Here is a 12,099-nt window from a genome sequence, read left to right on the forward strand (position 1 = left end):
CCCTGCACTGCTGGGGTGTGGGGGTGGTGGTAGACATGAGCGGGGGCCTGGTGGACGGTGCCCCTGGTGGCTGGGGGGTGGGGGTGGTGGGAGACATGAGTGGGGGCCTGGTGGATGGTGCCCCTGGTGGCTGGGGGTGCAGGGAGACATGAGTTGGACATGAGTGGGGGCCTGGTGGAGGCTGCCCCTGCACTGCTGGGGGGTGGGGGTGATGGTAGACATGAGTGGGGGCCTGGTGGAGGCTGCCCCTGGTGGCTGGGGGGTGGGGGTGGTGGTAGACATGAGTGGGGGCCTGGTGGAGGCTGCCCCTGCACTGCTGGGGGGTGGGGGTGGTGGGAGACATGAGTGGGGGCCTGGTGGAGGGTGCCCCTGTACTGCTGGGGGGTGGGGGTGATGGTAGACATGAGTGGGGGCCTGGTGGAGGCTGCCCCTGCACTGCTGGGGGGTGGGGGTGGTGGGAGACATGAGTGGGGGCCTGGTGGAGGGTGCCCCTGCACTGCTGGGGGGTGGGGATGATGGTAGACATGATTGGGGGCCTGGTGGAGGCTGCCCCTGCACTGCTGGGTTGTGGGGGTGGTGGGAGACATGAGTGGGGGCCTGGTGGAGGGTGCCCCTGGTGGCTGGGGGGTGGGGGTGGTGGTAGACATGAGTGGGGGCCTGGTGGAGGGTGCCCCTGGTGGCTGGGGGGTGGGGATGGTGGTAGACATGAGTGGGGGCCTGGTGGAGGCTGCCCCTGCACTGCTTGGGGGTGGGGGTGATGGGAGACATGATGGGGGCCTGGTGGAGGCTGTCCCTGCACTGCTGGGTGGTGGGGGTGGTGGGAGACATGAGTGGGAGCCTGGTGGAGGGTGCCCCTGGTGGCTGGGGGGTGGGGGTGGTGGTAGACATGAGTGGGGGCCTGGTGGAGGGTGCCCCTGCACTGCTGGGGGGTGGGGGTGGTGGTAGACATGAGTGGGGGCCTGGTGGAGGGTGCCCCTGGTGGCTGGGGGGTGGGGGTGGTGGGAGACATGAGTGGGGGCCTGGTGGAGGGTGCCCCTGCACTGCTGGGGGGTGGGGGTGCAGGGAGACATGAGTTGGACATGAGTGGGGGCCTGGTGGAGGCTGCCCCTGCACTGCCGGGGGGTGGGGGTGATGGTAGACATGAGTGGGGGCCTGGTGGAGGCTGCCCCTGGTGGCTGGGGGGTGGGGTGGTGGTAGACATGAGTGGGGGCCTGGTGGAGGCTGCCCCTGCACTGCTGGGGGGTGGGGGTGGTGGGAGACATGAGTGGGGGCCTGGTGGAGGGTGCCCCTGCACTGCTGGGGGGTGGGGGTGATGGTAGACTTGAGTGGGGGCCTGGTGGAGGGTGCCCCTGCACTGCTGGGGGATGGGGGTGGTGGGAGACATGAGTGGGGGCCTGGTGGAGGGTGCCCCTGCACTGCTGGGGGGTGGGGGTGATGGTAGACATGAGTGGGGGCCTGGTGGAAGCTGCCCCTGGTGGCTGGGGGGTGGGGGTGGTGGTAGACATGAGTGGGGGCCTGGTGGAGGGTGCCCCTGGTGGCTGGGGAGTGGGGGTGGTGGTAGACATGAGTGGGGGCCTGGTGGAGGCTGCCCCTGCACTGCTGGGGGTGGGGGTGATGGTAGACATGAGTGGGGGCCTGGTGGAGGCTGCCCCTGTGTTAGGCGGAAACCTGTGCAGTTCCCTCTGGGACCACTGCAAAAGATTTAGGACTACAGGCGTTTGGCGGTGAACCCACTTGGTAGCAGTCTGTACCACACAGATTCACTTGGTAGCTGTGGCTGAGCAGTCAGACTTCCCTCAAGAAGAGTTGAGCAGTATGTGGAGTATACAAAATAGGGCAATTCTTCGCAGTAAGACAAGCAAACACGCAACAAGGCTCAGTGTAAAGATATTAAGGTATTTATTTATAACGAAAAATCTATCAAAAACACTATGGCACTATCACTTCAAACAAATCAATCACAATTACTCTACGGAGAAGAAACGATCAAACCCCCTAACAATGTTTTGACAAGTCTAGGTTCTACCGGCACCACTTATTTACAGACAGAGGTGTATGCCTCAACCTAGATGGCACTCTAATATTAGTTAGGACGGGAGAGAAAAATAGGCAGGTTATGAAATCAACACAGTTCAATACTACACGGGTAAAATGCAAGGCAAGAAGGCAAGAACCCCAATAGATCATAAAGTTCAGAGGCCAGGTCCACTCGGAGAGAGGCCAGGCGATATGTCTCAAAAGTCTCTAGTGAAAATGCGTTTGAGTCTTTGTAGCAATTTGTTATCGGCAGATTGAACTAGTTCAGAACAATAAGTGAGGAAGCTTGGAGGCGACCCAACGGAAAGGAGAGGATTAAGACACCTCACTCGAACCGATCGAAAGGGAAGCCAGGCGGACACGGTACCTTGTTGTGGAGGGCAGCTCCGGCGGGGGCAGTTGTTCCTGGTGGTGGATGCACGTCGGGTCTTTGCCAAGAGTAGAGATGTTCTCGTCGTCGAAGAAAAGGGAAGTCCGGTGCACCACCAGGGAAGAGACCAGCCGCGGAGTGCTCCATCACAAGGCACCACCTTTTGGTCGCGGTACAGGGGTAGTGGCTATCCGGTTGCCGGGGTGCTCTGCACTGGCAATTCGACCACCGCGTCCTGAGGCGAAGAAAAAGCAAAAGGGGACTGGTTGTTCCCACCAGTCAGGGGAAGAGACTCTCCGGCAGGGAGATCTCCTCTGTCGTCGGGAAGTGGTGAGTCGGTTCAGCAGGGCTCCACCGGCGGTGTCGTCGTTGCAGGTCGGGTCAGCGTTGCCCTCGTCGGATTCTTAGGTCCTGTTGCGACTTCTGAAGATCCAGTCCCAAAAGCCCTGCTTTTATGCAGAAAACCCCCATTCATTCACCTAACTGTCAATCAACACATGCTAAGTGGTGAGCGGGAAGGCTCACCACCTGGGCCAATCACTCCAGAGTGCGACCTGAGTTGGGTAGGCAACTCGGTCCAGGGTGCCTAAACCCCCTCCCACACCCCTGAGGTAACCCAGACAGAATGGCACCACTTTGGAGGGTCTCTGTACAGAGGCCCGCCAAAAGTGGAACAAAGGGCTCAACCTTTGGTTTAGGAGTCACAGAGACGAACACTGACGCCATTTTAAAACCGAGTTCTGGCAGAAAATACCACTCGATAAACTTATTTAAGATAAGTAGATCGGTGGTACGTCAGAGATAAATGAGAAAAAGTATCAATCTCCAACAATGGGACGAATCCCATAGGGTTATGTTCGGGGTCGAACATAACAAGTAGTTTCCACTGCCACCAGCCAAAACTCGACGAGGGGGGACGGGACAGTGCCCCCTCGAGTAACAGATCCAGGAGTAATCGAACTACCACTACTAGTACGTCCACAATAAGATGGTTGGTACTAGTTCTGTTAGTAAATTTAGGTCTAGTAAAGCCAATGGTGACTTTACATGCCCGGGGAGACAGTAGTCAGTCCCCGGGTATGGAGTCTATGGTGGGGACCCGCTAGATGCGCCCCCGTGTTACGACACGTAGGGTGCGGTGTAACACACATAGAAAAACATATGAGACCCTATGGAGTAAAAGACCCCATAGCCCATCGAACACATTAACATTTCAAAGGAATTACACACATACAGGCCCAAGAGTGGGAGAAAAGAGTCTCACTCTTGGCAGGATGGAAAAAAACAAGCTCCAGAAATCCAGCAAAGCTGCTGGGGGACTCACTAGGTTAGGAAATTCAGCCTAAACAGAGAATTCTCCCTAACACTCGCCCCCCCCCAGACTAAGGGACAGGAGGATTTAATCCACTCCTGGATGAATCTCATACCTCTAGTCGATGACATACATCCTAGAGAGACCATCAGCATTTTGGTGGTGACACCCTGACCTGTGCTCAATGGTGAAATCAAACCCTTGCAGGCAGATCGACCATCTCAATAGTTTTGGGTTCTCCCCTTTCATTTGCATTAACCATCTCAAGGGTTTGTGGTCAGTCTGAATAACAAAAGTAGAACCATACAAGTACGGCCTAAACTTCTTCAGAGCCCACACGATAGCAAAGCACTCTCTTTCGATTGTTGCCCACCTTGTTTCAGGATCCTTCAGCTTGCGGCTGATGAAGCAAACGGGGTGCTCCCTACCTTTCCCATCCAGTTGACTGAGTACGGCACCTATCCCTTCATTGGAAGCGTCTGTCTGCACAATGAAGTGTTGGCGGTAATCAGGAGCTCTGAGTACTGGGGCTTGGCAAAGAGCCTGTTTCAGGTTTTCAAAAGCCTGATTGCATTCCTCGTTCCATTTAACCTTTTTAGGAAATGTGGGCGAGGAGATGACATTCAGTGGAGAAGCTATGGTCCCATAGTTCTCTATGAAATTCCTGTAATACCCAGTGAGGCCTAGGAAGGCTCTCACCTGGGTTTGAGTAGACGGTGTTGTCCAATTTTGCACAGCTTCAATCTTACTGAGCAAAGGCCTTATTTCTCCACCGCCTACCTCATGCCCAAGATAGACTACCTTACTCTGTCCAATTTGGCATTTACTTGCATTTATGGTCAGCTTGGCTCGTCCAAGAGCCTGCAAAACATCTCTCAGGTGGATTACATGTTCTTCCCAGGAATTGCTGAACACTGCGATGTCATCCAAGTATGCCATGCAGAAGTCCTCCATCCCATTCAGAACCTGGTTTACCATCCGTTGAAACGTAGCAGGTGTATTCTTTAGTCCGAAAGGCATTACCTTAAACTGGTATAAGCCAACGGGGGTAGAAAATGCAGTTTTCTCCTTGGCATGGTCTGTCAGGGCTATTTGCCAATAGCCTGACGTCAAGTCAAATGTGCTGAGGAACTTGGCGGCGCCAAGTTTATCCACCAACTCATCTGTTCTTGGCAAAGGGTGGGCATCAGTCGTGGTGACTGCATTAAGAGCTCGATAATCCACGCAGAATCTAAGTTCTTTGGATCCGGCCTTTGGTACTAACACAACTGAGTGTTAGGGAGAATTCTCTGTTTAGGCTGAATTTCCTAACCTAGTGAGTCCCCCAGCAGCTTTGCTGGATTTCTGGAGTTTGTTTTTTTCCATCCTGCCAAGAGTGTGACCCTTTTCCTCTCACTCTTGGACATGTATGTGTGTAATTCCTTTGAGATGTCAATGTGTTCGATGGGCTATGGGGTCTTTTACTCCATAGGGTCTCATAAGTTTTTCTATGTGTGTCACTCTGCACCCTACGTGTCGTGACACGGGGGCGCCCTAGCAGGTCCCCCCACCATAGACTCCATATCCGGGGACTGACTACTGTCTCCCCGGGCATGTAAAGTCACCATTGGCTTTACTAGACCTAAATTTGCTAACAGAACTAGTACCAACCATCTTATTGTGGACGTGCTAGTAGGGGTAATGCGATTACTCCTGGATCTGTTACTCGAGGGGGCACTGTCCCGTCCCTCCTCGTCGAGTTTTGGCTGGTGGCAGTGGAAACTACTTGTTATGTTCGGCCCCGAGCATAACCCTATGGGATCCGTCCCATTGTTGAAGATTGATACTGTTTTTCGTTAATCTCCAACGTACCACCGATCTACTTATCTTAAATAGGTTTATCGAGTGGTATTTTCTGCCAGAACTCGGGTTGTAAAATGGCGTCTGTGTTTTTCTCTGTGACTCTTAAACCAAAGGTTGAGCCCTTTGTTCCACTTTTGGCGGGCCTCTGGGCAGAGACCCTCGAAGGTGGCGCCATTCTGTCTGGGTTACCTCAGGGTGTGGGAGGGGGTTTAGACACCCTGGACCGAGTTGCCTTGCCAACTCAGGTCGCACTCTGAAGTGATTGGCCCAGGTGGTGAGCCTTCCCGCTCACCACTTAGCATGTGTGATTGACAAGCTAGGCTGAATGAATGGGGGACGTCTGCATAAAAGCAGGGCTTTTGGGACTGGATCTTCGGAAGTCGCCACTGGACCTAAAGAATCCGACGAGGGTAACGCTGAGTCGACCTGCACGACGACACCTCCGGTGGAGCCCTGCGGAATCGTCTCACAATCTCCCGACGACAGAAGAGATCTCCCTGCCGGAGAGTCTCTTTCCCTGGCTGGTGGGAACAACCAGTCTTCGTCTTTGTGCTTTTTGGTCGCCCAGGACGCAGTGGTCGAATTGCCCGTGCAGAGCACCCGGCAACCGGATAGCCACTACTCCTGCACCGTGATCGGAAGGTGGTGCCTTGTGACGGAGCACTCCGCGGCTGGTTTCTTCCCTGGTGGTGCACCGGACATCTTCTCTTCGACGACGAGAGCATCTCTTCTCTTGGCCAAGACCCGTCGTGCATCCACCACCAGGAACAACTGCCCCCGCCGGAGCTGTCTTCCACAACAAGGTACCGTAACCGCCGGGCTTCCCTTTTCGATCGGTTCGTGTGAGGTATCTGATTCCTCTCCGTTCCGTTGGGTTGCCTCCAAGCTTTATTCACTCTTTGTTCTGAACTGGCTCAACCTGTCGCTAACCAATTTGCTAAACAAGACTTGAATGCATCATCCGTAGAGACTTTCTAGGACATCGTGCCTTGCCTCTCACCGAGTGGGCCTGGCCGCCAAACTTTGTGATCTAGTGTGATTAATGCCTTCCTGCCTTGCATTTTTACCAGCTTCAGTACGAACCGTGTTGACTTCATTACCTGCCTATCTCTTCTCTCCCTTCCTCACTAAATATTCGAGTGTCATCTGGGTTGAGGTATACACCTCTGTCTGAAAATAAGTGGTGCCGTAGAAACCTAGAGTTGTCGATATTGTGTTTCGGGGGATTGAGCTTTATTCCATTCTGCAGAGTAATTGTATTTTGAGTTGTTTGCCGTGATTCGCTTTAGTATTTTTCGTAGACGTTCTGTTATCAATAAATAACTTACTATCTTTATACTAAAGCCTGGTTGCGTGTTTACTCGTTTTGCTGCGAAGAATTACCCTATATTGTATACTCCCTATACTGACCAACTTTTCTTGAGAGAAGTCTGACTGCTCAGCCACAGCTACCAATTGAATCTGTGTGGTACAGACTGCTACCAAGTGGGTTCATCGCAACACCTGTAGTCCTAAATCTTTTGCAGTGGTCCCAGAGGGAACTGCACAGGTTTCCGCCTAATACTGGTGTACAGCGGTGGGATTAGTATCGAGTATACAGTTTAGAGGGTTTTTCGACGCTGTAGGACGACTAACCACAAAACTTTACAAAAGCAACTTTCAAAAAACATGTCTACGATGGAAATTTACAGCCAAGAGTCTTTGTCGGATAAAAATGCTGAGAGTCTGCGAGCTCTCTGTAGACAAGAGAATCTTCCTGTAAAAGGCAAGAAGTTAGAACTGATAGAGAGATTGCTGGCGAACCAAAGTCTGGGTACTGGTTCAGAGGAACCAAACTCTCCAGCAACTGTAGATAACAGTAATGGTGTTGATCTGAATCGTAATTCTGATGATAGCGATGAAGAGGCTGACGAGGACGGCGAGGCTAGCGAAACTGTCTCCCCCGCTCCTCTACCTGCCTTACCAACTGTGCCTACGGGGCCCATACCAGGTCCCACAAGTAACCTTGCTTATTTTGAACTTGAAAAAATGAAGCTCGAATTATAATATAAACGGTTCTTGGCTCAATCTGAACGAAACCAAGAGCTCGAGTTCAGACGAATGAATGCCCAGGCTGAGCAGAAACAAGCTGAGTTAAGACTCAGGGAAATAGAGCTTAATCATGAGTTACAAATGAAAAAGTTGTCTATGGAAAATGCTTCTCTCTCCTCTGGTTCCTCTAGGAGCTCCAGTCCCAAAAGACCCCGGATGCCGAAGGAATTAGTGGGTATGTACGAACCGAGATTGGATGTGTTGGATTGGTTGAAACTGTTTGAATACAATCATGGGCTCCAGGACATCACCGGGAACGCGTTGCTTCCCTGGTTGTTCTCTAGGCTTCCTCCTGTTGCGACTGATGTGGTAATGGAATTGGGGGAGGTGGATAAGACGGATTACGAAAGTGTGAAACTAGCTTTGATAGCTAGATTCGGGAAGACCCCTTCCCAGTATCTTAAGAGGTTTAGAACCCTCAAAAAGCATGATGGTACCCCTTGGGCTACCTGGGTGAGTGAAGGGTTGAAAAACTTAGAGGGATGGATTAAGGGTTACAAAGTTGACACTTACGAGGGTATGCGAAATCTTTTTATGTTGGAGTCAATTTATGATGCCTGTTCTCCTGAGCTCAGACAGCACTTGGCTGATTCGAAGGAATTAGATTCCAGGGCTCTAGCTAAGGCTGCTGACTTGTGGGTTGCCAACAGGGCTACTCACAAGGATTCTGGGGCAACTCAGAAAAAGGACGAGGGAAAACAGCCTAAAAAAGACTCAAAGGAGAATTCGAATAACTCACATTCCAAAGAGGGCCCCAAACAAAACCAGAAGGGTAAGCCACCGGGAAAACCACAGCAGAATAGTGTGTCTTCTGGTGCCAAACCGGAAGGAGGTCAGAACAAGCCACCATTCCAGAAAGCATTCGGGAAATGCTTTGTTTGTGGCTCGACTGATCACGTGAAAGGAGATCCCAGATGTAAGGGTAAACCTTCAGGGGTCCAGCTTGTCTCCTTAGCCTTCGCTCCAGAGGAGGAAGTCCAAATGGCAAGTGGAAACTTTCTACTGCTAGCTGACGAACCCATTGGAGTCTCAGCCATCGTTTCTTTAGTATCTCTGGGGTTGTGGGAACAACAGAATTTAGATGTCTATAATTCTATCCCCGATAATACTAAAGAGTATTATAAGGACAGTGTCCAGGTGAATGGTCAGGAGACGCCTGCCATTAGGGACACTGGGGCCAGCATAACTGTGGTGGATAAATCGTTTTTTCAGGCTGAGGATGTTGCTAAGGCACCCAAACGCCTCACCAAGTTAGCTGGAGGGCCTGTGCAGATGCTTCCCCAATTACCAGTTCTCATCCAGTGTAACGACATGACTGTAAAGATACCTGTCAGCATACAGAGTGAGGTACCAGGACGCGTACTGTTGGGTAACGATTTGAAAACTCTCGGAGTTGTATCGCATACTCCCAGACCTCCTAGTAAACGGTTACAGGAGCTAACCAGACCTGCAAGAGAGAGGACCCTGCGCGGTACTCTCGGGGAGATGATGAAGAAAGAAATCACTCCTGCTCCATTGGAAATGGCGTCCGCTGTCTCTAGGAACACAGAAGTAAAAGGGAAACCTAAAACTTCTAAACCGAAACCAACAGCCCACATTCCGATGCAGCCGACACGGACTTCCCCGCGGTTGTCCAACGTCACACCCGTAACTCCACCTCCAGCTGAGGCTGAGGGGGAAGTACAACCCTGTATGGTAGAATTAGACTCTGAAGAAGAGCTAATAGAAGGCCAGGAACTCATTGGAGATCTGGATCCTGTTGACCATCCTGAGCTGCAGTCGTTACTGGCAGAAGGTGGACCCAGCAGGGCAGACTTCAGTAAGGGACAGAGAGAATGTCCAACTCTGGAAGGTCTTCGCCGTCAGGCAGAAACTCAGGCTGAAGGGCAAGAGCCTGGGAAACATATGTTGCACTGGGAAGATGGCCTCTTCTATAGTGAACCGACCGAGTCTGCACCTGGAGACTACAAACGACTTGTAGTACCCCAAGAGAACAGACCACAGTTCTTGCAGTTAGCCCACGAGATTCCTTTGGCTGGTCACTTGAGTTTCAAGAAGACTAAGGAAAGGCTCTCACTCTACTTCTATTGGCCAAAAATGGGGGCCGAAGTAGAAAAACACTGCAGAAGCTGCCATACCTGCCAGATCTCTGTTAAGGTTGGGTCCAAGAATGTGGCACCGTTAGTGCCTCTTCCCGTTGTGGGAGTCCCATTTGAGAGAGTAGGGATTGATATCGTTGGTCCCCTTGATCCTCCAACCTCCTCAGGCAACAGGTTTATACTTGTTGTAGTAGACCATGCTACTAGGTATCCTGAGGCAATTCCTATGAGGACTGTTACAGCTCCGGCTGTGGCTAAGGCCCTCCTTGGTATTTTTACTAGGGTCGGATTTCCTAAGGAAGTTATCTCTGACAGGGGGTCAAATTTTATGTCCCACTACATGAAAGCCATGTGGAAAACCTGCGGGGTAACTTACAAGTTCTCAACGGCTTACCACCCACAAACCAATGGGTTGGTAGAATGGTTCAACCGAACCATGAAGAGCATGATAGGTGCTCTAGAAGAACCCCTTAAGCGTAAGTGGGACCTTCTATTGCCATGCCTTCTTTTTGCTTATAGAGAAGTCCCTCAGGAGGGAGTAGGCTACTCTCCCTTCGAATTGCTCTATGGTCATCCCGTCAGAGGTCCATTGGCCCTGATTAAGGAGGGGTTGGAGAGTGCTCCTTCCCCCAAGCCAGTCAGAGTGACTGACTACGTGATAGGTCTCCGGAGGAGAATGTCGCACCTGATGACAGAAGCAAGCGATAACTTGAAAGCTGGACAAGCATTGGTCAAGCACTGGCACGATCAAAAGGCTAACATGGTTGAGTTCGCTCAAAACCAGCTTGTTCTTGTTATGATCCCCACAAGGCAGAGGGCCTTGCAAGATAAATGGATGGGACCCTACCGAGTAGTGGGTAAGCTCGGTGAGGTTAACTATCTGGTGGACTTGGGCAACCCCAAGGAGGCTCCGACAGTCTTTCACACCAACCGACTTAAAGCGTATGTCTCACGACCTGATGTAGGAGCATTGCTTCTAGCATCGGCCGAGGAAGAAGAAGAGAGTGAAGCTCTTCCGGATCTTCTCATAGGCTTACCTTTAGATGAAAACATTGAAGGAGTAAATCTCTCCTCCAATCTGACACCCGAGCAACAAGAAGAGTGCAAGTCTATGTTGAATCAGTTTGCCTCTCTGTTCTCGCTCTCACCAGGCTTGACCCCTTGGGGCCAGCACGAGATACTCACTGGTGACTGTCTGCCTGTCAAAAGCAGAGGATATCGCATGTCAGAAAACGTAAGAACCCACATCAAAGGTGAGGTCAGCAAGATGCTTGATCTCGGGGTAATAGAGCCCTCTACTAGTCCATGGTCTAGCCCAGTTGTGTTAGTACCAAAGGCCGGATCTAAAGAACTTAGATTCTGCGTGGATTATAGAGCTCTTAACGCAGTCACCACGACTGATGCCCACCCTTTGCCAAGAACAGATGAGTTGGTGGATAAACTTGGCGCCGCCAAGTTCCTCAGCACATTTGACTTGACGTCAGGCTATTGGCAAATAGCCCTGACCGACCATGCCAAGGAGAAAACTGCATTTTCTACCCCCGTTGGTTTATACCAGTTTACGGTAATGCCTTTTGGACTAAAAAATGCACCTGCTACGTTTCAACTGATGGTAAACCAGGTTCTAACCGGGATGGAGGACTTCTGCATGGCATACTTGGATGACATAGCAGTGTTCAGCAATTCCTGGGACGAACATGTAACCCACCTGAGAGATGTTTTGCAGGCTCTTGGACGAGCCAATCTGACCATAAAGGCGAGTAAATGCCAAATTGGACAGAGTAAGGTAGTCTACCTTGGGCATGAGGTAGGCGGTGGAGAAATAAGGCCTTTGCTCAGTAAGATTGAAGCTGTGCAAAATTGGACAACACCGACTACTCAGACTCAGGTGAGAGCCTTCCTAGGCCTCACCGGGTATTACAGGAATTTCATAGAGAACTATGGGACCATAGCTTCTCCACTGAATGTCATCTCCTCGCCCAAATTCCCTAAAAAGGTTAAATGGAACGAGGAGTGCAATCAGGCTTTTGAAAACCTGAAAAAGGCTCTTTGCCAAGCCCCAGTACTCAGAGCTCCTGATTACCGCCAACACTTCATTGTGCAGACAGACGCTTCCAATGTAGGGATAGGTGCCGTACTCAGTCAACTGGATGGGAAAGGTAGGGAGCACCCCGTTTGCTACATCAGCCGCAAGCTGAAGGATCCTGAAACAAGGTGGGCAACAATCGAAAGAGAATGCTTTGCTATCGTGTGGGCTCTGAAGAAGTTTAGACCGTACTTGTATGGTTCTACTTTTATTATTCAGACTGACCACCAACCCTTGACATGGTTAATGCAAATGAAAGGGG

The sequence above is a fragment of the Ambystoma mexicanum genome, chromosome 12 (genome assembly GCF_040938575.1).
Source record: "Ambystoma mexicanum isolate Mex_15411 chromosome 12, UKY_AmexF1_1, whole genome shotgun sequence".
In the NCBI taxonomy this organism is placed as follows: domain Eukaryota; kingdom Metazoa; phylum Chordata; class Amphibia; order Caudata; family Ambystomatidae; genus Ambystoma; species Ambystoma mexicanum.